The following is a 24983-nucleotide window of genomic DNA, read 5'->3' as shown; positions in this document are numbered from 1 at the left end:
TTTTCCACTGATTATCTCACATTTAACCCTCACCACACCCCAAGGGCGAGGGGTTACTGGCACCATTTTAAAGATGAGGCGTTTCACTTTAAAGATTTAGTTAAGACATTAAAGAGTTAGTTAAGACATTAAGTAACTTGCCCAGGTAACACGGTGAGTTAGTGTCGAGCTGTATCTCCCAATCTCCAGGTTGAGCCATAGCCAGATTGGGGGCAGGGGGGCTTCCCTGTCCAAGGGCTTGGGGGAGGGGCAGTCCATCCATACCAGAAAGCAAAGGTCTCATCAAAGACCCATCTGCATGTCTACTCTTCCTCTTCCCCAGGGATTGTCCCTTCCCTGCCAAAAACCCTCAGGCTGGGGCTCAGAAGGAGAGTCCCCAGCCAGGTACCTCCCCTACCCTGACCACACGACCTCACTTCGGGAAGCTCTGGAGACCCAGGGGAGATGAGCCTCAAAGTTCAAGGAGTCCCTGATGGTGTTTAAGGCATGCACCCAGCCCTGTAATTTAGGGAGTAGGGAGGTCAAAGAACTCTCAGGGTGAAACAGAGGATACTGAGCCCTTTGGGGTCTTCAAACTCCAAAGCGGGAATCCAGAAATGAAGCCACACCACACAGCACCTGTACCACCTCCACCCCAAACAGGTCAGCTTTCAGGCACCGCTGCCACACAGAGTCACAGGGATAACTGAGCAGCACTTGCCTCATACTATATCTTGGTACCTACCTCCGACTGTGTTCTGCCCTCTGCTGCCGGAAGACTCAGCAGGTATAACTGTCTGTGTGGTCTGTGTCCCAGGTGCCCAGAGCCAACTCCATGTCTGCCCAGGATTCAAGGCACGTCCATGTGGCTCCATGTCTCGCGTTGGTGAATGTCAGCTCACATCCCTGTCTGTGCTTCCGTGAGCCCACCCATATGTCTGTCCACTTCTATCAGCCAAATCTTCATGATAGCGTAGGTCCATCTCTATAGAGTATCTGCGGCCTGTGCGTGGTCCACACTTGTGTGTTCACACTGTCTGCCCCTGCACGTGTCTGTGCCTTGGGTTGCTTGCCCACCTCCATTGCCTTCGTGTCCATCTGTATCCCGTTCCTCACAGCCCTTGCCCACACAGTTATAAACCTGAGCACGCGCGCACATCTCTTCCCATGCCAGCATTCCCCACCTGTGCCCGGGTGACCCTGTGTGTGCCACCTGTTTGGAGGCAGGTGGGTGTGTTCACCCAAGTACTCACAGTGCCGGCCAAGGGCTAAAGGGTGAGTTCAGCAACTCCCACCCCCAGAACAGCTCCCAAGACCACAGGCACAAGCACACTGCCACCTCTGCAAAGTGTTCCAGAAAACAGAAACTTGCGAGGGATGATGCGGGAGAGGGCAGAGCCCTAGACAAAGCAGAACCTCAGAGGTGAGGTCAGGATGCCCCAGGTACCACTCACCTCAAGCCAGCCCTGCCAGGCCTGCCCACCTCCAACACCCCAACTCCAACCCCAGATGGCCAGCGAGGGGAAGATTGTCTGTCTGCACTCACAGGAAACAGTGTCTGGCTCAGGGCCTCCAGCCTGACAAACTCATCCCCAGCCCCCAGCGACAGAGGCTCTTCCGAAAGGAAGAGAGGACTTCCTCCTGTAAGGCTGGATCTAGATCCTAAACCTCAAGAGCCCCAGGGAGGCTGGGAGAGTCCTATGGGCAGCCTGACCCCAGAAACCAAATGTGCTTCTTCAGAAATCCACCAGCAGGAAAACATAAAAACAAAAAACACCTGGGAGTGGGGCTGGGGCACACTCCAGCTGCTCCCTATCCATGGAAGTGGTGAGAGGGCCTAACCACTAGCACGGTAATCACAAAGGATGGGTGTGGAGGCACAACATTTTAAACATATTTGCATGGCTGCCTGAGAACTGCATCCCAGCTCCCCTAGCAACTGCAGACCCTGTCACTCACTCAGCAATTAATCATGTGTATGCTCTTGGTATTTCCACTAGTATTATAATTAGTCCGGAACTGGGATGGAAACCCTGTATTAGCGAACTTTCTTTGTGTTTATGTCTTGTCTCCCCCCGTGGGGCTGAGCCACCTAAAGGGAGAACCCTCCAACACCTTCCACCACTCCCACCCTCCCTGGCGTTTAAGAAATGCTCAGTCACGGGTCCAGGTTGCTCTGCAGGAAGCCAAGGAGTCGGTGCCTGGAATTCTGGTCGAGAGAGTAGGGAAGCTGGGAAGCTTCCTGAAGTCGGGGAGCTTTTCTTCCATTTCTGACTCCCCAAGAGATAAGAACACGTTCCAACCACCCTGGCCACTTTCGAAAGTCCAAGGCAACAGTCTCCCGCACGCTGCACTCTGCTTTCTGACCAGGCCTCTTGCCCCTTCAGGAAAAACCTCTGAAGATGAAAAGGGGGCTCCCCTCGGAGTCCCAGGCCTACAGAAGGACAGGACCAGATGGGGCCCAGCATCAAAGCTTGCACCCACTGGGTTCTCTGGACTCTTCCCGGTGCCATGGGCCTCAAGCCCCTAAAGATGAGCCCAGGGACCCCAAGTGTGGATCATGAAGCGTCCTGCCTCGCCGCAGCTGCACAGGAAGCCCAGCTCTTGGGCCTTGCCCCAGGCCTAGCCATTACGAGTGGAGGTGTCGCCAGCCCACATCTACCCCAGTCCGAGGGAAACCTCCTCGAGGAAGTCGGTAGCCCAGAGCCGGACAGACAGAAGGACTCAATAACTCCTCACTGTTTAATATGTGAGGTTCCGCTTCTCTCCCAGGCAACGATCCCGCGCGGGTTTGGGTGGGGGCCCAGGACCTCTCTTCTCCGCGGAGCCCAGGGAGGCGTGCGATCTGGGGGATGGGGAGTGGGTGGTCGGAGCAACCCCGGCCCGGGAGTGCCCAGAGAACTCCTGAATCAGCCCTCCCTCGCCAGCCCGGGTCCGGACGCATCGGTACCTGCCAGCCCGCGGCTCCGGGACATCCGCGCTCCTGCGGCTGGCGCGCTGCGCCCGAACGGCGGGCGCCGAGTCAGGCAGCGGCGGGTCGCGCCCGGCGCGGGCTCCGGCTCGCTCCTCCCAACTTCCCCAGCCCATCCGTGGGCAGAGGCGGTTCCGGAGGCTGGCAGGCCGGGCGCGACGAGGCGAGGCCACGAGAGAAGGAGCCCGCGCTCGCCGGCGAAGGGAGCTGCCCGCCCCAGACCGAGCGCGCCGCTCCGCTCCCCGCGCCCCACGACCCCCAAGCCGAGGGGCGGATCCGGCCAGGCCGCCAATCACCGAGCCCGCCGCCGCCCGGCCAGCCCTAGCCCCGGCCCCAGCCGCCAAGGGGGCGGGGGTCTCGGATTTAAAGACACACTCACCAAGCAGCGTCCAGATTGGCATTCCAGAGCCTCGGCAGCCTGGCGGGGAGGAACGGCTGGCCCCACCTTTCCCGCCCCGCTTCCTCCCTTCGCCCATCCACCCTCCGCCTGGGAGGAAAAGTTTGGGACGGGGGAGATGGCCTGGGAAGCCAGCTCCTCTTCCCTTGTCATTAGTTCGGCTAGTTCTGGAAGAAGCCCAAACCCTACATCCAGCCTCCCTGGCAGGAGAAAGAAGCAAAAGCTCTCGGCGCCACACCCCCTCCCAGACTCCAGCTCCCCGGGAAATCGGCTGGCCCTCGCCGCTCTCTGCTTTTTAAAGCGAGGCCAAGCCTCGGCGGGACCGAGACAAGCAGCTGGGCACCGGAAGAATCCTCGCTGTGCTGTGCAACCTGAGCTAGGCGATTGCCCTCTCTGGACCTCAGCCACCACAGGAGTCAACGGTTGAGCCCTTAAAAAGCAGACTGTCCACTCAGTCGTGGGCTTCTCCTAAGCCCTAGACACCCTCAGTCCCCGGAGGCGAAAAGGGAAGAATGGGGCAGAAACTTTGGAAGGGGAGGGGTCCCTCTGCCCCCACCCCATGGCTCCCTGCAGTGATACCTACAATCCCCACCCCCAGGGGGGCCTATCCCCGCCTCCCACTGACAGGGCTCGGCAGCCCAGCCAGGCGCACCCTGACGACGCCCCAGCAGCCCATGCCAGCCCTCCGCTGGCGCGTGCCCCCAAAGTCACCCAAGGGCATTCGCTCTCTCGCCACTGTTTCCTCTGGGGGAGATGGGCTTTGTCGTGGTTGGTGAGTCACTTCTTCCTTCACTCTGCTCCACACTGGGGAAATCGGTCTTCCTCACCTGTCACTACCTGCCTCACCCACAATCAGGGCTGCAGCAGGAGTCGGTGAAGTCCGAGTTTCCCCAGGATGAAGGCAGCACAGGCCTCACCTCTCTCCAAAGTCAGGCCAGAGGCGCTGGGCTAGGAGAGGGGCAGGCAGGCCCTGCAGTCCATGGGAGCCCTAAGAACAAATAAAGACAAGCGGAATGGCTGTTATTTGTGGTGCTCTTACCAAGTCTCCAGCACCCAGGTCTCAAGTAGCTTCACTGGATGATTCTATGAGATAACTACTTTTATTATCCCTCTTTTAGTGGATGAGAAAACTGAGGCCCAGGGAACACTCGCCCTCAGCTCCAGGCCTCCTCCTGTAACAACCAAGATGTGCGAGGAGGAGAGGAGCGGAGAAGACCCAGGAGTGGCCTTGGGAAGCAGACCTGACCTTCAGAGACCAGCAGAGCTAGGCTCAAGTTGGCTCATAGTTTACTGCCTGTGTGGTCTGTGACATAACCTGTCTGATCTTCAAGTGCCTCAGCCAGAATATGGTCTGTCCTCCTTCAAAGAGGTGTTGACAAGCCAGGAAGCTGGGGCATGTGATGCCTTGGCGTGGCATGTGGCACATTGTAGGCACCATCTTTGGGCACTGCTCCCTTCCTTCCTCCTCTTTGTACAACCTCATAAACCACCCCACCCCGTGTCAGATTCCCCAACTGAAGCCCCTGCCATACTGAGGATGCTGATAATGCATCCTCATTGTCCTGCATTATCCAGGATAATGCCCCCTTGCAGCCAGGACTAAGGTAGGGGTGCGTACGTGCACTAAGACTGTGCTCGAGCACACACATATACACATATACAAACATGCACACATACACACATGCACACACACGCTACTCTTCCTCCCTGGGATCTGTGTCTGGCTGCCTCTCTAGACTGAGCTCCTGGAGGACAAACGTCTGTGTCTGACCTGTCTTTTGGTCCTCAGCACAGTGTCTGGCACATTGGTCATTCATTCATTCATTCGTGTTCACCATGCACACAGTAGGTGTTCTTGTTGAATCAAGCAGAAAAGCCCAGGGCAGAGATGTCCCCGGAAGAACCAGAATCACTGCCCTTCTGGCTCCAACAGACAGCCTCGGGGCTCAGCTGGTAGACCCCAGAAGTAGAGGGCTGGGGGTTTAGAGGTATCTCAGAAACAGGGTACAGATGGCATCCAGATCACAGCGTCCAGCCTCACCAGCCCGTCCCCAGCCCCTGAGGTTCTGCCAAGTCCTTGCTCAGAGCAGCAAATGCTGGGGGTTCCCCCCACCACAAGAAAGCCTGCAGGACCAGATCCTGCCCCCCACCGGACCCAGCGGCCTGGAAGGGGGAAGGGGACTGAATGTTGAGGAAGAGACGAAGGAAGGGACACAGCAGCCCTAGGTATACCCCAAAGAAGGCACTCTGCCCTCTCTCTCCAACCCCAGGCAGAACGGAAGAATCAATTGGGCCAACTCTCTCAGCGCAAACTGCCGCAGAAGCTCCCCAAGAAGTCTGTAAGCTCAGAGCAGAAGCCCAAAAGTCTGCTGAGAAAGGATCAATGGTCCCCGAACAGGATCTCAGAAACTAGAGGGCTCAGGACCCACCCCTACTGACCCAGCACCTCCACCAGAACTACCGCCACCACCCCACATCCCAGATGCACAAGCACCCGAGATGCCACCTTATCATCTAAAGAATGCCAGGGCCCCGCGGGTGGCCCTGCAGTACAATTGTGTGCTCGTGTGTGAACACATGTATGTACACATATGTGCTCGTGTTGCTCATGTATGTTTGCAGAGATGTGAATGAGAGTGTGCATGTTTGTGCGAGTGTCTAGTGGGTGTGAGTGTGGATGTAGGAGTGAGCATGCGTGTGTATGTGGGCATGTGTAGCACACACACAAACTAACCCACCACCGTCCAAAACCAGGCGAGCCGCTACTGCAAAGGGTAGTGAACCACCCCATTACTCACGCTTCCATGAGAATTGCCAGTGGCCATCCACAGCCCCCTCTGCCCAGGCAAGCAAGTCCCAAGTTCAATCCCTGCGAAGAAACATAAGCTGTGCGAACCCCCGGTTCCCTCGTGGGAACGCTCAGGCCAAGAATTATTTCCTGACAGGTAGAAACGACTCGCCGGAAGGCAGAGGAGCTGGGTTCAAACCAACAAAGATGAGACTTGACAAAAGATGAGAAACAGGCTCTACTGCTCTTCTCTGCTCCTCGTTGCACGCCAAGCCCACCACAGGCTGGGGGACACTGGGCCCGAGGAATAGACAACATCAGGGCAGGAAGCCAATCTGGCGCTACTCCCCGTGGCCACGTTATTGCCAAGACTGGGACCCACGTGGGCCCTCCATGGTGGGCATCTTGGAGCCTGCAGTCTTCCCTGTGAGCCAGGTGGTCTCTGAGGCCCAACACAGACCCGTCCCCACCTGCCCCAGCTGCCTCAGGGTCCTGCTCTGGCTGTCTGCCCCTCCAGGCCCACCGCCCCACCACCAGGATCCAGCAGCCCTCGCTTGTTCGGGCCTTGCTGTGTGCAGTCCAGGGCTGAAAGACACGGGCTCTGAGTAGGGCCAATTTGCCTGGATCTAACCTCAGCAATTTTACCACTATGTGACCCTTACCCTAAAAGTCACCACATTTCTCCAAGTCTTTTTTTTCCTCATTTGTAAACTGGTATGAAGAGCAGTTTATGCCTCCAGGAAATGTCTGGAGGATTAAAGGAGTGCCTGGCACTTGGCCAGAGCTCACTGACTGAAGCTATTGTTATTGTTACTATTATTGCCACCTGAGCTCACACCCTCACCCAGCCCTGCACCTGCCAGGGCAGAGGGATTCTCCGAGGCTGAGTTCAGTTCAGGTTCCACCGCCTCCAGGCAGTCTTCCCTGCTCAAAGGATCTCTGTCTGCCCTGGACTCCTTCCCCCTCACCTCTGTGCAGGGCCCTAGTACTTGAGCACTCCTGCCTGGCACAGAATACATGTTCAATAATTGACATTATAATTATCAGCTGGATTATTAATTTCATTGGTTGGCCCTCCTTTGGGTCTAGGTCCAAGGATAGCATCTCCCACCTCCTAAATTCACACACTAGGTTCAAACTTTTTTGACGAAACTCAAAGTAAGAAATGCATTTTAGGAACTTCCCTGGTGGTGCAGGGGATAAGATGCCACGCTTCCAATGCCGAGGGCCCGGGTTCGATCCCTGGTCAGGGAACTAGATCCCACATGCATGCCACAACTAAGAGTTTGCATGCCACAACTAAGGAGCTCGCAAGCTGCAACTAAGGAGCCCGCAAGCTGCAACTGAGGAACACGCCTGCTGTGACAAAGACCCCATGCAACTAACTAAATAAATAAATAATTTTTTTAGTAGTTTTTAAAATTTATTTATTTATGTATTTATTTTTTGGCTGAGTTGGGTCTTCGTTGCTGTGCGTGGGATTTTTCTCTAGTTGCGGCATGCATGGGCTTCTCGTTGTGGTGGCTTCTCTTGTCGTGGAGCACAGGCTCTAGGCGCTCAGGCTTCAGTAGTTGCAGCACGTGGGCTCAGTAGTTGTGGCTCGCAGGCTCTAGAGCACAGGCTCAGTAGTGGCGCATGGGCTTAGCTGCTCCACGGCATGTGGCATCTTCCCAGACCAGGGATCAGAACCACGTCCCCTGCGTTGGCAGGCGGATTCTTAACCACTGCGCCACCAGGGAAGTCCCATAACTAAATATTAAAAAAAAAAGAAATACATTTTAGGGTATATATCCAGAAAAATGAAAACTCTGATTCAAAAAGATACATACACCCCAATGTGCACAACAGCACTATTTACAATAGCCAAGACATGGAAACAACCAAAGTGCCTATCAACAGACATTTGGCTTAAGAAGATGTGGTATATTTATACAATGGAATATTACTCAGCCATAAAAAAAGAAATATTGCCACTTGCAGCAACATGAATGGACCTAGAGAATATTATACTTAGTGAAGTCAGACAGAGAAAGACAAATACTGTATGATATCTCTTATATGTGGAATCTGAAATAGGATCCAAATGAATCTATATACAAAACAGAAACAGAATCACAGACATAGAAAACAAACTTATGGTTACCAAAGGGGGAGGGAGGGAGGGACAAATCAAGAACATGGGTTTAACAGATTCAAACTACTATGCATAAAATAGATAAGCTATAAGGATTTACTGCATAGCACAGAGAACTATATTCAACATCTTATAACCTATAATGGAATAGAATCTGCAAAATATATATTAGCTGAATCACTTGGCTGTATTAACACAATATTATCATGGCCTGAAACTAACACAATATTGTAAATCAACTATATTATATATATATATATATATATATTTTTTTTTTTTTTTTACCTTGGGACCACCAGCTACACAGAGACATAAATATACCAAAACAAACAAAAAAAATGCTTAGCCTTACTGCATGTGACACACTCTGATACTTTCTAATCTATCCTATCCTACTTCTTTCTTTTTTTTAAATAAATTTATTTATTTTTATATATTTTTAATTTTTATTCTTTTGGCTGTGTTGGGTCTTCGTTGCTGCGTGCGGGCTTTCTCTAGTTGCGGTGCCTACTCTTTGTTGCGGTGTGCGGGCTTCTCATCGTGGTGGCTTCTCTTGTTGTGGAGCACGGGCTCTAGGTGCACAGGCTCAGTAGTTGTGGCACACGGGCTTAGTTGCTCTGCAGCATGTGGAATCTTCCCGGACCAGGGCTCGAACCCATCTCCCCTGCATTGGCGGGCGGATTCTTAACCACTGCACCACCAGGGAAGCCCCTATCCTATTTCTTTTTGTTTTTACTGATTGCAGTGCACAAAACTGATTTTACCTGTGACCTGCAGTTTGAAAATGCCTTGAAGAACAATGAGGTCCCCGAGGGCAAGGGGACCTCCCCCCTACCCGTCCCCCAGCACTTCTCAATGCCTGACTGAAGAGTGCCCAGGACATGTGGGAGGAGGGTGATTCTATCTCCAGAACATTCCTCAAGTACTACAAGGAGAGCCCTCCATCAGAAGAAGAAGAGAGAAAAGGGAGAAGGAATCCTGGTTCATTCAGTCAACAGATATTTCATTCATTCATTGTCAGTCAGTCAATCAACAAACATTTACAGAGCCCCTTCTATCTTCCAAGCCCTGTTCTAGGCCTTGAGCAGTGAATGAGGCAGACAAGTTCCCTCATGGGGCAATGTCCCTTTATGGGGCTGACATTTTAGTAGGGTGGGGCAAAGGATACAATAAACAAGTAAATAATAACAGAGGCAACATCATTCCTGAGTGATTCATGCAATGAAGAAAATAATAGAATGGTAAAGAAAAGTGGGGCTACTTTAGAAACAGTGGAGGTCTCTGAGCCTCAGGTAACTCATGACACTTACCTCACTTACCTGAGCTGGTGGTTGTGGGACTTAAATGGGGTGATGACTTCAAAGTATGTAGCACAGAGTGGCCTTTACCGTCATCGCTATTCGATGGATACGCGTGACTGAAGGCAGGTTGTGATAAAGTTCCGCAAAGTGTAAGGTTGTACTGGGGTTCAGAGGATGATGAGGGGACACGCTGATTACAGCACAAGCCCAGGACCCACGCACGTATTGGCTTCTTCCTCTGCACAGCTCACCTGGCATGTCTCTCCCCATTTCCCAAGCCACAGCTCCCTACTCCTGCCCCACCCTACAATTCAGCCCGGCCCAGTTTGACCAGTCCTCCCTAAGAGCTGGGCCACTGAAGAGTTAAGTTCCTTCTGGTGGGTGTCCTGAGCTGCACAGGGACAGATACCAGCAGCCTTCAGCACCGCACCTGCGCCTCTGTGGACTCCCGCTGATCAGATGACACCTGCCCAGGAACATGAGTGCTGACTCCCAGCAAGATAGCAAGAGGGTGGAGATCTGGAGCCCAGCCCCAGGAAATGCTGAAGGGTCCGGGTCTGTTCAATTGGAGCAGAGAAGGCTCAGAGGCAGGACACTGTCTTCTGGTCCCTGCAGGGTTGTCGGGAAATGAGTGAGGATCCCTGTCTCAGGTGAGCTGCTCAAGCATCTGAGCTCCAAGCTGCAACGTTAAGTACCTACTGTGTGCCTGACCCTGGTCTCAGGGTGCAGACCCCACCCTGCCCTAGGTGCTCCCAGACCTGTGAGGCAGGCAGAGCAGTAAATTTTCAGAGAGATGTGTTTCCTGCAGGGTGGAGTGGGGACCAGGGTGCTGGGAGGGCTGTGAAGAGGACACCAGCACCACCTCCCAGGTCAGCTCAGAGTGGAAGTGGATGTCCTGGGAGGGCCCTACCAGCTCAGTGATGTACACTGATTTGTTTCGGCTTTGGCATCAGAGAGACCTGAGTCTGAATTCAGTTTCTGCCATTTCTTAGCTACGTGACCTCAGGCAAGTTTCTGAGCTTCTCTGAGCCTCTGTTTCCGCATCTATAAAATGAGGATTGGGACCTCCCTGGCAGTCCAGTGGTTGAGACGCTGTGCTTCCACTGCAAGGGGCGTGGGCTCGATCCCTAGTCTGGGAACTAAGATCCCGCATGCCACGCAGCCTGGCCAAAAAGTAAATTAAATTAAATTTTTAAAAAGTGCTTATAAAATGAGGACAGTCACACATACTTCGACAGGATTTTGAGATTAAATGAACTAACAAATTTAAAGCCCTTAACAAATAGCTGTCCAAGAAGACGCTCAATAACATAATAGTAGTTGTGGCTGCTAGCATCATCAGAAGATCCCCTCCTAGGGGTCTCCGTCTGCCCTCACCTCCTCCCTCCTCTCCCTCCCCTCTCATAACGTGCAGAGAATCCCCTGCCCCCACTGCTATGAGAAAGGAGCTCCAAGTGGCCTTCTGCTGGGTCTCACTGCAGAACCCCAGGCCCTGGACACTGAAAATAATGAGGCGGGGTGGGATGGGGGGTGTTGAGAGGGGGTCTGCCAAGTCCTGCAGCAGGAAGACCATCCATCCCTGAATAAATAGGCTGTCACCCCTTCCCTCCCACTATCCTTCTCCCTTAAATAACCCAGATCTGTTGCCCAGTTGTATCCAAGCAACACTACTCAGGCGCCCAAGGATGTCTCACTCTGACAGAGCCATTTATGAAAATGCTGCAAGGGAAAAGGGGGTGGGGTGGGGGTCAAGGGAGCTACAGAGGCCTGATAGCGCCTTCCCAAGGCCTTCAGATGGCAAGTTCCTGGTCCCCAGGAACAGAGCTCCTGGGCTGACCCCTCACCAGAGGGGTGGGCAGTGAGGAGTGCTTGCTTACCAGAAACATTCCAGCAGAGGCCAAGACCTCCCAGACTTACAGGGAAGATCCCAGACTCCGCAAAGTTTGGGACACACAGGAGCCAACGAAGTGCCTTGGAAAGATCACTGGCCCAGGCTCAGCCTCCTGAGGTCTAGTCTCGGTGCCAAAACTCACTGGCTGTGTTATCCCAGCCAGGTCACCCACCTCTCTGAGCCTCAAAGAACCTTAGTGACAGAAGAGGGATAGGAAAAAAAAAGGAAGAGGGATAGGAAAGGGACGGTCTCACACTTTTTGACAGTATTTATCCACATGACAAATGCAGACTCTTCCCCTCAGCAATTCCATTTCTAGGAATTTAGCCTAGAGATGTGCCTGCACACGGACAGATTGACAACTGTGCAAGGTTATTCCTCGTTTGCGATGGTGAAAGATTGGAAACAGCCGAAAAGTCTGTGGACAGAGAGATGATTGGCTAGATAAACTCTGGAACATCTAGAAACTGGAAATGCCATGCAGCTATTTTAAAACACGAGGCAGATGTATGTGGGCTGATGGAAAATGATCTCTAGAGCTGGGAGCAAAGTCCAGGAGTGGACATGGACAGAGACGATCAGGGCAGCGTAGTCTGTGACAGTGGGCACTGGAGCCAGCGTTGGCATCTGTCTCTAGGGGAATAGATAAGTCACATGGATTCCAACCACAGAATCCCATCCAACAGGTACACCCAACAGTCCAGGTGCACATGCAAAGATGTGGAGTGAGCTTGAAAACACAGTATCCTGTGATAAAATAATAGAGCTGGATTAGCCATACAATACCATTGATGTAAAGTAACAACACTCATACACAGAAAAATAACCATAGTTTTTAAAAATGAGGATATGTGCGCTATGCAAGAACACTGATCAAACACACTACCATGGGTGCCTATGAGAAAAAGGAATACGATGAAGGGGAAATGAAACAAAGAGAACAATGCAAGAGAAAGGCCTCACATATATTGATGATGATTGAGGAAAATTATTTACTCAACTGCAGCTGAGGTAAAAAAGAAGGAGGGAAGGGGGGAGGGAGGAGAGGAAATTGCAGGACAGGTCTCTAATATTCTAGCACTTTAGGAGCTGTATAGATATAGTCCCTCAATATCCACTGGGGGATTGGTTCCAGGACGCCCATGGATACCAAAATCTGCAGATGCTCAAGTCCCTTATATAGTAGTACAGCTGTATCAGCTGTACGTACAGTGGGTATCAGCTGAGGTGGAAACTGGATATGGAGGGTTGCTTATATATACGTACATACACAGAATACAGTTGACCCTAGAATAACACAGGTTTGAACTGCAGGGGGCGACTTATACGCAATTTTTTTACTACAATACTACAAGATTCACGGTTGGTTGAATCTGGGGATGCAGAACGGGAGATACCGCCAGGGGCCAGCTCTAAATTAAATTACATGCTGATTTTTGACTGCACGGAGGTGGGCACCCCTAACCCCCGCGATGTTCAAGGGTAAACTGTACATTAAATGTCTCTGAAGAACAGGTAAGAAACCAGTGATTTTAGTTGCCTCCAGGGAACTGGGTGGCTGGATGGAAATTTCTCACTGCACACCTTCTTGTGCATTTGAATTTTGTTCCATGTGGATGTGTTATCTATTTTTAAATAATAATAATCAACTGATAGGCTTGTACACACAGGGTCAGTCTCTGGAAGGCTACAGAAGATGCTGGGAAGAGGGCTTAGCCCTCAGAGGATAAATGAGGCCTGGGGAGAGGAAGCAAGAAGCTTGGGGAGGGGAATTGGGCTTGCCCTCCACTCACTATCCTTTTGTACAGTTGGCTTTTTTTACCCTATGCATCTACGATATATTCAAATAACTGTCTTTTTTTTTTTTTGGCCATGCCATGAGGCATGTGGGATCTTAGTTACCCGACCAGGGATTGAACCCTGGCTCTTGGCAGTGAGAGCGAAGAGTCCTAAGCACTGGACCGCCAGGGAATTTCCTAATAACTGTCATTTTTAATTTTTATTTTGAACACTTTATATATGCACAAAAGTAGAGAATAGCATAATCGACGCTATATACCCATTATCAGATATGACACTTATCAAGATTTTGCCACTCTTGCTTCATCTACTGTTATCTTTTTTTCTCTTTTGGTTTTCTTTCTGGAGTATTTTAAAGCAACCCACAGACATTACACAATTTCACCCCAACCTCCATCAGAATATGATGGATGCAGTAAACATATCTTAAAGAAATGAAGTCTACGAGGCCAGACAGAGCACCCTGGCAGACTTAGAGGGATTCCCTGTATGAAATCTCTGAGGGGTAGTGGTCCCTGCCTCTGTTTGACTGTTCCCAGAGACGAGGAACTCACTCCTGACCCAGCCTCCTTCTTTGTCCTAATGGCCTAGAGCTAGGCTTCTCAGAAGGGACAGACACCACCCCCCATTCCCTTTGTTGTCTTGGAGGCACGCAGCCATGGGCAGAAGCAGCTCAAAGCCACAGAGAAACAGCCCAGCTCATTAGAGTCCCTTCCTTTCCAAAACAAACTCAGAAGCATAATGGCACGCCAGGCACATTCACGTAAACTGGAGGCCACTAAAGACCTGCTGGCTTGGAAGGCCTCTCCAGGCGCCCCACCCCCCACCCCAGGCCGTCTGAGACAGGCATTCACTGTCCTGGCAGTCAGGGGTAAACCTGGGGCTGGGACTGGACAACTGTTCCCAGCTGGCCTATGTGTGCATTTGAATCACCAGCAGGAGGGATTCGACCACAGATTCCCAGGCTCCACTCCAGCCCTCCTAAGCCAGAATCTCCAGGGCTGGAGCCTGGGAAAGCCCCCTGGGTGGTTCTAAGGCAATAGTCAAGTATCTGGTGTTTGGGGACCACGGGGCCAAGTGACTCCAAGGCCCTCTTCTGCAAAGGGCCAATCCGACTCTTAGCAGCCTGCCTCTGTACCAAGATTCTGGCCTGCCCCCAGCCCTGCCCAGGGTGTAGTGTTCCCACCTGCGGCTGGCAGGGGACCAGGTGATGCCAACTCCTCTTAAGAATGTGCTGGCCAAGGCTCAGAAGGGCACAGACAGCCCCCCAAATCCAGGGTGCTTTCTGAGGCCAGAGGCACAGATTCAGAGATGGCATCTCGCCCCCTCCCCTGCAAGGTCTTCCCTCCTACAGGGGAAGGGAGACACTGAGTGTTTACTCTGTGCCACAGTTCACATGCATTAACTCACTGAAGCCTCACCCCTGCCCCACGAGGCAGGAGTCGTCTCATCCTCCTTAGCAGATGAGGAAACTGAGGCTCAGGGAGATGCACTAACCCACCCCAGGGCACACAGCTGGTAAGGGGCCAAGCTGGGAATTCACACCAGGCAGCCTGACTTCAAAGATCTGCTTTTCTACCCACAGCAAAAGCTCAGCCTGCCCCTGTGCTCCAGTGACCGAGCCAGACATCTGCCGTCCAAAGCGTGGTCAGCGAGACTCTGCTCTATGTAACCAGGCGTCCCTGGGTCAGGGTATGTGTCCCTCCACAGTGCGTGTCAGTTATGATCTCTGGAAAGCGGGCGCCAAGGCAAAGTTAGCAGTGCAGTTGGTTTATTGGGGGAAATGCCAGTGAAAGACAAGGGGCGAGGAGGTAGGAATGAGTGGGGAGAGCCTTCAGACCATGTTGCAGGTCTGACACCTATGCAAGGATGGGGAAGGAAGGAGGGTTGAGAGGAAGAGCCCCAGGCCCAGGGCAGCCCTGAGAACATCTCAGCCAGGCCAAGCAGGAAACCCGAAGAAAGACTGCCCACTAGAGGAGTCCTGCATCTGGCAGATGTGGCCCAGCTCTAGTACCCGCCCGGGGCTCAGCCACTGGCCAGGAGCCCAGGGAGGTGGTGGCCTCCGTGTGAACGCAGCAGTGGATCCCAAAGGTGGGGCAGCTGAGGGCAGTCAGCTAACTGCATCCTGCAGCAAGTTCTCTGCAAGGGAGCTCAGAATAGCACACCTCAAGGCTGCCACCCCTGGCATGATCCATTGGCTTGCCTGTCCCTCCGCCACTAGGCAGGGAAATATGTACTGTTACCTCTGAGCTCCCGGAGGGCAGGGAAATATGTACTGTTCATTGCTGTGTTCTAGCCCAGGGCACAGCATATACTAGGAGCTTAATAAATGCTTGTATAATTGGCCAGGCCAAACCTCCAAATGCTGCAGGACAGCCGCTTCCACTGTAAGAGATGGTCTCGGGCAGAGGAAACAAGGAAGAAATTCAAGTCCTGAGTACCTACATACACCAAGCTTGGACTCAAGGCCTGCTTTTGGATTACAAAGGGCTTTCTCAAAATTACCGTGCTGGCTATTTTCAGCCAACCTGAGAAGTAGGTGCCACTCCCACGTCCCAGAGCACTGAGGCTTGGAGTGGTGATGTCACTCCTCTGAGGATGGCTCTCCTGACGCCAAAGCCTGCTGTGCCCTGCTCACTGTAGCAGGTCCACAAGAAGCCCTGGGCAGGGACCCCTCCTGGGGCAAAAGCAGGGAAAAGGGGTCCACATTTAGGCCCTGGGGAAAAGAAGCTTCCTTAACCTTGGCTGGTACCCCTCATCCCACCTTTTTTCCAGCAAGAGAGTCAGGCAACCCCTCTAACTGAGCAGAAAACCAAGAGGCCATGGGCTTGATAAAGGCCATGACCAGACGGGTTGTTTGGACAGAGCCCCTGACCAGACTTCTGGAGATTCAAGCCCTAATCGAGATCCTGCCTCACCATGTCTACACTGGGCAATTAAAGGAAACTCTCTGGGCCTCAGTCTCCTCATCTGTAAAATGAGATAAATAACTCTTGCCTTGCACATAAACACAGGTACTCTTCTCAGACCCCATCTATGGTGGATAGGTGGACAAATTGCCCATTTGGCGGTAAGTGACAAACTTCAGACAACTCTGGTGCATTGTCAGAATGAACCCCATGGTTCTCCTTCCATGGAACATCAGGGCTGAGGGGCTCTTTGTGGGAATTTAACCCAACTCCCCACCTCACCCAAGAATGCTCCCCACTGTACTCCGATCCTTTACTGGGTGCTTTCTAAGTGCCAGGTACTGTATTAGACTTCAGATCCATAATCCCATTCCTCATTTTTGAAAAGCATATTCCACTACTATCCTCATTTTTTGAATGAAGAAACCGAGGCACAGAGAGGTTGAGGAACTTGCCCCACGTCCCTCAGCCATCTCTGACCTCAGAGCCCTTGAGTTCAGCCAAAGTGCTACCTGACTTTAATTCCCCCGGGATGGGAGTTCACCCCCTAGGGAGACTTCTCTGCAGAACTGTCCTCCTCCTCCTAACATGAATCTGACCTCCACTTCCCAGCCACTCTCCTCAGTCCCCAGCTGGTCCTGTCCCGGCCACCCTGGGACCACCAGCACACAGGTACATACCTCTTCCTTTCAAATATTTGAGAAATGCCATCTCTTACCCTGCCTGCAGACTTCTCCAGCTAAACAACCCCTGGGCTTTCAAAGCCCGGTGGGAGCTTCCAAGACCCGTGAGAACTTCCAAGACCGGAAAAGGCCTTAACTGTTATTCCACCTCCAGTTCCCCCAGGGAGCTCTTTCCCAAGGGGGTCGAGAAGAGAATGAAACCCTTCTCTCTCACCACTCAGCACCTCCCTACCCCCAGGGATCTGGTCTCCGGGCTCTGACTTCACACCTAGCTGACATTTGACATTCAGAAACCTGCAGACAAGTGTCCTTCTGGAGCCCGCAGGCACGCATCTCCCAGCCTGTCACCGCCCCCCTTCAAATCTCTAGCTGCTGCTAGCAGTGAAGCAGTGAAGCCGTTAAAAATGCTCACTATTCTGTAGGGAGACAGAGGGAGAGGCCAAGATGGGGGTGGGGCAGGCAGCCGGAGGCTGGTGGGAAGGAAATAAAGAGCCCCGTGCAGGGGATCAGGACAGCCCAGGACAGGGTCTTGGAGGGGAGCGAGCTAAGTCTCCCTGCTCAGGGGCCCCAGTTTCTGCCACAAATCCCTGCCTTCCTCACTAGTTTGTTCCACATTCTCTTACTTCCTCTCACAGCTTCCCCCTGGTCACTCAGGGACAGCGACCTCCTACCCCCACCTCCAAAAACCCCTATTCAATAAGTTAGTGTTTAATGGGTATGGCGTTTCATTTGGGGAAGACGAAAAAGTTCTAGAGATGGATGGTGGTGATGGCTGCACAACAATGTGAATGCACTTAATGCCACTGAACTGTATACTTAAAAGTGGTTAAAATGGTCAATTTTATGTTATGTATATTTTACAACAATAAAAAAAAAACCCGACCTAAATGGAGGGAAATCCGAAAAGGAGGAGTTGTATGTATGTGTGTGGCTGATTCATTTTGCTGTGCAGTAGAAACTAACACAACATTGTAAAGCAACTATACTCCAATAAAAATTAATTTTAAAAAAACCCCACAGAATGGAGAAAATAATTGCCCCCTCCCCCTGACACAAAAGGCCTCACCAAGAAGTCCCAAGTGGGCCAAAGTTCCAGCTCTGAGTAGGAAGACCACTGTCTGGGAGGTAGAGACCCCACACCAGCCCCATGGAGCGGTCCTGGGAGTCCCAAAGCCGCCTCTCCCCACCAGCCTCCCCAGTGGCAGCCCTGGAGCAAAGGGCACCTGTCAGGCCAGTGAAGGCCTGGAGACCCCCAGTCCCAACCCCAGGTCAGAGCCAGAAGGTACCAGAGGCACCAAGAGGCAGTGCCTGGCCCAAGGTCACACAGCAAGTTAACCACAAGGCCCACTGAGCAGACCCAACCCTGAGCTGTCCTCAGAAGGGAAATGCAGGCCAGTTGGGGTCTGGCAGCAGTTTAAAACAGAATACCTAGGCTATTTCTCCCAGCTGCTTCCCATCCTGCCTGGGGACCTGCTAATGTGAGGAGCCTCTCAAGTTTCTCATTTCCCCGCAGGTTCTATACTCGGCCTTTGCAGCCCTGGCACGTGGAGCCTTCACTCCCCTGGGTGGCAGCATGTCACTGAGGGGTCAGGCTTTAGAATCAGACAGGCTTGCCTGAGTCCTGATTCCATCTCTATAAATATGCTTCTTAGACTAGGCCCCCCATCTGTAAAATGGGCACAATAATGCCTAATTGGTGGTATTCTTTGAGGATTAGCACAAATGATATAATACCTATGAAGGGCCTGAAACGCAGTAGGTGCTCAAAAAATTTCTTTCCTTTCCTCTTCCCTCCTGGGGATCCAGGGCCTTCTGCCTAGCACAAGTGGTGCAAAAACGGTCAGCAGCATCCCCCCTCACCCACTGATTGCCTGGGTAACCTGGGGGCAAGTCCATTCCCTTCTCTGGGCCTGTTTCTCCACCTGCAGAATGAAAGGGTAGAGCTTGCTGATCCTTCACTGGTGTATATAACATACCTAAAAGTGCATGTATAATATCTTTTCGGGCATGCTATCTACAAGAATGTTCCTAGCAGCATTATTCAGAATAGCCCAAAATATGTAAACAACTCAAATGTCCATCAAGAGAAGAATGGATGAACAAACTGTGGTGCAGGGGACTTCGCTGGTGGCGCAGTGGTTGAGAATCTGCCTGCCAATGCAGGGGACAAGGGTTCGATCCCTGGTCCGGGAAGATCCCACATGCCATGGAGCAACTAAGCCTGCGAGCCACAACTACTGAGCCCGCGTGCCACAACTACTGAAGTCCGCATGCCTAGAGCCCGTGCTCCGCAGCAAGAGAAGCCACCCCAGTGAGAAGCCCATGCACCGCAACTAGAGAAAGCCCGTGCACAGCAACGAAGACCTAACGCAGCCAAAAATAAATAAATAAAAATAAATAAATCTATTAAAAAATTATTTTTAAAAAAACAAAAACAAATTGTGGTGCAGTGTCTTAATGGAATACTTCCTAGCAACTAAAATGAATGAACTACCAATTCACCAACATCATGGACGAAAAGAGCTAGATCCAAATGAAAATGTAGTGTAAGATTCCATCATTTAGACAAACTCCTAGGACAGGTAAAACTAGCCTATGATGATTGAGGGCAGAAGGGTGGTCACCTCTGGGTGAGGGGCGACATTGACTGGGAGGGGGCCTGAGGGAAACTTCTGGGGCACTGGGGATGTTCTATATCTTGATCTGGATATGTTACATAGACGAATACAGCTGTGAAAATTCATCAGATTATGACTTTAAAATCAGTACACTTTATGCATTATTTTCATCATCCCCTTTGCCCACTAAGTTCCAGCCTAACTTCTTTCAGTTCCTCAAACTGGCCAGTTGTGGTCCCCCCTCAGGATGTTTGCACTTGCTGATCCCTCTTCCTAAGATGCTCTTCCTCCAGATCTTCCTTCCTTCCACTTAGGTCTTTGCTTACCTGCCACCTCCTTGGAGAGGCCTTCTCTGCCACCTCCACCTGAAGCAGTCCCTCATTCTCTCCCTATTCCGTCACCCTAATTCTCTCCACAGCACCCATCACTATCTGATACTTTCCTTGTTCTGGCTGTTTGTTTGTTTATTGTCTTTCTCCCCCTACTAGGATGTCAGCTCCATGAGAGCAGGAACGTGTCTAGCTGGGTTCAAATCTTGGCTCCACCTAGAGCAATGGCTGGCACACAGTAGGTACTAAATAAATATTTAGGCCATTTCTAGAGACGGTCAGATTATGTCTCAAACTTTTACTCTTCAAAGTGGTGAGAGGGAATTCATTGTTTGTGTTTTCATTCACCCCAAAAACATGCAAGAGAGGCCTACGAGGTGCCAGGCCCAACCTGAACTCACCAGGGCTTCTGAGGGAATGCCCAGAGTAAGTGGCTGGCTCAGCCTCCCAGTTCCCAGGGTAGGGAGACTGGTGGGCTCTGGGTGTGGCCAAGGCTGCCCATGCCAGCTGAATGTCTGGGCAGCAGGAGGGCCTGTGCCTTGGCAGGAAACCACCCCTTCTAAAGAGTCAGAGCTCAGCAAAAGCCAGCCACTGTCCCTGTCTGCAGGCCGGGTCACTTGCTGCCATGGCAACTGTCCTGCCAAGCCACTGGCACTGAATGCAGGAGACACAGTGCCAGGAAGGCAATTGGGCATCTGCTGGGCTCCCCTGTCCTGGCAAAGGAGGCACCTTGGCCTGCCTGAGCCCACAGCTGGGAGAGGTATGTGTTGTTCCTGCGTTTTTCCCTGTGTGTGTGTGTGTGTGTGTGTGTGTGTGTGTGTGTGTGTGTGTGTGTGTGTGTGTGTGTGTGTGTGTGTGTGTGCGTGCCATGCACAAGCACGGACAGTCTCTCCCACATCTGGAATGGGGATTCCCATAGGGGGTAAAGAATTGTTCAGTAGTAAAAGCTGTCATTCACTGAGTATTTACTACACCCAGGTACCATGCTAGATACTTGTGTATTTCCTCATTCTAGTCTCACAACAAGCCTATGAGACAGGAACTATTCCCCCTTTTACAGAGGAGGAAAATGAGGCACACAGTGGTTATGTAACTTGCCCAGAGTCTCACAACTAGTAAGCAGTAGAGTGAGGGTTAGAACCCAAGCAATCAGGCTCCAAAGCCTTAATGACAACCGCCAGGAACAGAGCCTCTCCACGGGACTGAGTCACTTGGTTTTCCCACTGGCCATTCAGTTTTCTGAGCTCTGCACAGGCACCAAGGAAAAAGAAACGGGTTTGATCTGGCCTCTGGCTTCAAGTTGCCTCTAGCGCCCTGCAGGAGATGCCGGTAAACATAACCACGATGCGGAGCCCCAAATCTCAAAGAGTAGAGCGGAGTACAGAGGGCTCTGTGGGGCAGGAAGACGTTAAGAGGGGAGCCTGACTCCTGCACTTGCTGCTTGACTGGGGGCTGTGGGGTCGCAGTGGGAGCTGTCCTGGAATCAGAGGACCGATGAAGTTCTGCCCTGGGAGGCCACCTGCTGGACAGATGGCAGCAGGAGAGCCCGGGCAGCCGGACGCTCCTCTCCTTCACAACAGGTGTTTCCCGGGTGCTCTCCGTGCGCCTAGCACCATGCTAAGTGCAGGGGTGCAGAGCAACACAGACAGTAAACCCAACAGGCTTTGCAGCGCTTACAGTCTGCTGGGGGTGGGGGGCAAACATGAACCAACAGCCCCCGAGCAAAGATGTAACCACAGCTGACAATAAGTGCTCTGAGGGAGTGTGAGGGGGTCATCTTTCAACCGCGTGCTGGGGGAAGGTCTCTCCAAGGAGGTAACATTTAAGCAAAGACTTGAAGGCTAGTAGGTGTTTGCCAGGCAGAGCAGGAGAAAGGGCATTTGGGCAGAGGGGACGGCAAGGGCAAAGGCTCACCAGATTCCAGGAACTGAAAGAAGGCGGAAGGCTGCTGCAGGTGGAGGGCAATGAGGCATGAGGCACAGGGCCCGGGCTTCAGGAGCTTGTATTTGATCCCAAGGCAAGGGGAGCTCCGAGGGTTTCAACGAGGGAAGTGCTGCAATCCCACCCACGGCTGCCGCTCCTGGGAGGAATGGATTGTGGGGGCCAGCCAGAAGGCCAGTGCAGAGCAAAGGGTGGCTGGGACCAGGATGATGACAGAGGAGATGGAGAGGGACAGATGGATTCTAGAGAACGATTTTAAAAGCAGGATCGGTGGGGCTAGTGTTGGATCGGATGTTGGGATGTTGGGGAGAGGAGGGAATCAGGGTGTCTGGCTTGAGTAGAGGGAGGGGCTTGAGTGAAGTGGGAGCACTGCGCGAGCAGCACGTGAAGAGCTCAGTCCTGGATGGGAGGGGAGCTGGAGAAGCCCATGAGGGAGCCCAGGGGAGATGCACAGGTGGGCGGTGGGTGTGGGTCCTGGACTCAGACGTAGAGAAAGGCAGGGCACCATCAGCATCGGGTGGGGTTTAAGCCTTAGAAGGGCAAGACGCTCCAGAAGAGGGATGTAGAGGGAGGGGAGGGACCCATCAGTGCCGAGTGGGTGGGGGGCACTAGAGAACGGGAGCAGGAGCGCCGGGGAGGTGGGAGGGAAGCTTGGTGGCACCAAAGTCAAGGGGTAGGAGAGTGTTTCAACTGTGTCAAAAGCCGCCTTGAGGTCAAGCAGGACTAAACCAATTTGGCAACATGAGTGTCCCACAACCCAAGCCAGGGCAGTGTCCATGGTGGGCGGGGGGATATGCTCTCAGAGGTGAAGAGTGACCAGGAGGCAGGGAGTGTGGGAAGGCAGCACCATCAATGACAATTCGAGAAGATGCGCAGCTGGAAGGGGACTGGGCTGTGTGGCTGTAAAGACGGGGTGTCAGGGCATGGTGGGGTGCTCTGATGGGAACTGGCCCGGGGCATGGGGGCTGGGAGAGCACGGAGGACACAGGCAGGGCTGCAGGACGCCGCAGCTTTCCAGAGCCTCTTTCTTCTGCCGCTCCTCCACTTTCACCCTGGCTTCTCTAGTCACCCCTGTAACAACCACCCCTTTCTCTGATGAGGGAAACTGAGCCCCAGAGAGGGGCCCAAGGTCACACTAGGGCTCTGCCCAAGCTGGCTCCTTAGGGGGCCAGGGAGCCGGGTGGTGGGCAGGCTGCTTGGAGTCATGGGGAGCCAAGAATGGTGCAGAGGTCATGTGGGCCCCTGACGGGTCTGCACGCCCTCCCCTCCCTGCCAGGCCTGCATTGCCCGGCTCCGGCAATCCCCCACCCTGGGCAGTGTGGCAGGGGACAGCAGACAAGACCAGGTACCCAGGAAAGATCACTTGTTATGGGGCCCGAGCCTCATACTGTTGGGAGAGGGGGTTTGAAGGAAAGAACACAAAAATACAAATACAAATCAGAGCTGGGGACCTTGGAGGGGCGTGAAACTTACCCTTCATTCATCAGCCTCAAGGTAACTAACTCCACCTGTGGCTGCCCTCGCCTGAAGCAACTGACATCATCTCTCAGCACCCACCGTGCAGAGGTGTGAGCACTAAATGAGATAACTGTGCAAAGGGTTGCGGGTGAGCGCTGACAAACTGTGACAGTGGCTATTGCGGACTGGGCTCCCCTGGGGGTGGGGGTGGGGGGCTCTGCCCTCCCTAAGTCCAGGGGCAGAAGCGCTGGGGAGCACGAAAAGGTGGTGGTGACTCACCGCACCTGTCCCACCCCCCCACCCCAGAGCCAGCCTGGCACCAAGTTGGGGCTCTGCAGATGGCCCTGAGCCATAACGTCCTCCTGAGGCCCCAGCTTACAGAGTAGGCCCAGGGTGGGGACAGGATAGACAGGAGGGGAACACATCCAGCGGACCCAGATCCCTGACCACTACGTCCAGGTCGGGGGCTCACTCCAGAGGGTCCCTCTTTCTCGGGGCTCCAGTCCAGGACCAAGTGGCAAGACTCGCAGGGCGGAGGAGCTGCCCGAGGTGCAGCGCCAAGTCGTGGGCACAGCGACACACGGGCAAGACCTGCAGCGCTCACACCCACTGGGGCCTGGGGAGGAGACACCCCACCGCCGCGCTGGGGACCCGCGACGGGGCTCCAGGCCACTCACCGCCTCCTCCAGCTTCCTCTGGCGCCACAGCCCACTCTGCTCTTTCGGCTAGCTGGCGGCCGAGTTGCCCGGGTCGCCCACCGAGCGCTTTCCCAAGAAGGCGGGCGCAGCAGCCTGACGCGGCTGGCAGGGCTGGGCACCGCCCTGCACACATCCCTTTAGGACTCCTCTCCACAAACAAGAGAGCAAAGCCAGAGGCAGGCATGCACGCTGAAGGGCACGGCTTCCATGAGTGTTCCTTTCCTTTGCCTCCGTCACCTCCCGATGACAACAATCAACCTGCCTGGGGAAAGCAAGCTCTATAAGAAAAGTACTTTTTCATCCCCCTTAATTAGCACCTATTGTACACATGGCACTGAGTGCAGGGGTGCAGAGGAGACTTCTGTCCCCTAAAAGCTCATAGTCTAAGAGGAGGTGGGTAATAGAGGGCATGATTTAAGGGTCCTGAGAGAGGGCTGACTGGACTGCAGAAATCTCAGCTGGCTTCCTGGAGGAGGTGGTCTCTTAAAATAAGCAACATTTATTTTTAGATAGCGGTGAAGGATGCTTATTGGCCTGGAAAGATGTTCAGGTTACATGAAAGAAGCAGTTTACAGAACAGTTCACACAGTGTGATTGTTCTAAGTAAAAGACACATGTGCACATAAATGCCCGGGGGAGGGGGGATAGGAAGGACATACTCCAAAATGCGAACCACGGTTACATATGGATTGCAGGATTAGATGGGATTTTTCTTTTCCTCTATGTACTGTTATGCAGTAAATTTTCTACAGTGAATATACGTTAATTCTGTACACAGAAAAGCACAATACAAGGAACTAAGCAGAAAAATTTTGTTAACATTTCATCAACTGGTTGGGATGAACAGAGGAGGAAGAAGCTGCAAAGCCCACATGTGCAGGACCTGAATGTTAGGAAACACTTCCACTCACTGGTCTCAGATCTCCACCAAGTCCAGGATAGCCAAGTGGGGGACAGAGCTGGGGACAATCCCAGATGCAGAAACTGAGGTTCAACGAGGCCATGTGGCTTGGCCAAGGTCACATGCTGGTCTGGCTTGAGCTGAGAGGAGGCCCTAGATGTCCCCGCCCCCTCCCCTCCTGCATG

The 24983-nt window shown here is 52.8% G+C and overlaps 1 protein-coding gene across 6 annotated transcripts in view; it reads right to left on the bottom strand.

Moving 5' to 3' along the window:
- Positions 1-3711, bottom strand: part of PALD1 (phosphatase domain containing paladin 1) — a gene marked incomplete at its 3' end in the record, with an annotated part of 91361 nt that extends 87650 nt beyond the window's left edge. For 3 of the 6 annotated variants that reach the window (XM_082407222.1, XM_082407220.1, XM_082407218.1), the window contains exon 1: positions 2930-3231. Of the gene's footprint in view, positions 1-2718; positions 2825-2929; positions 3237-3329 lie in introns of those variants that run through there. The other 3 variants (XM_082407221.1, XM_082407219.1, XM_082407223.1) reach the window with 3 other exon arrangements.
- Positions 3712-24983: the final 21272 nt, after the last annotated feature.

Source organism: Balaenoptera borealis (assembly GCF_965194805.1).
Source record: "Balaenoptera borealis genome assembly, chromosome: 10".
Lineage (NCBI taxonomy): Eukaryota > Metazoa > Chordata > Mammalia > Artiodactyla > Balaenopteridae > Balaenoptera > Balaenoptera borealis.
Note: the sequence above shows the minus strand (reverse complement) of the source record. Positions and strands in the feature narration are given on the sequence as shown.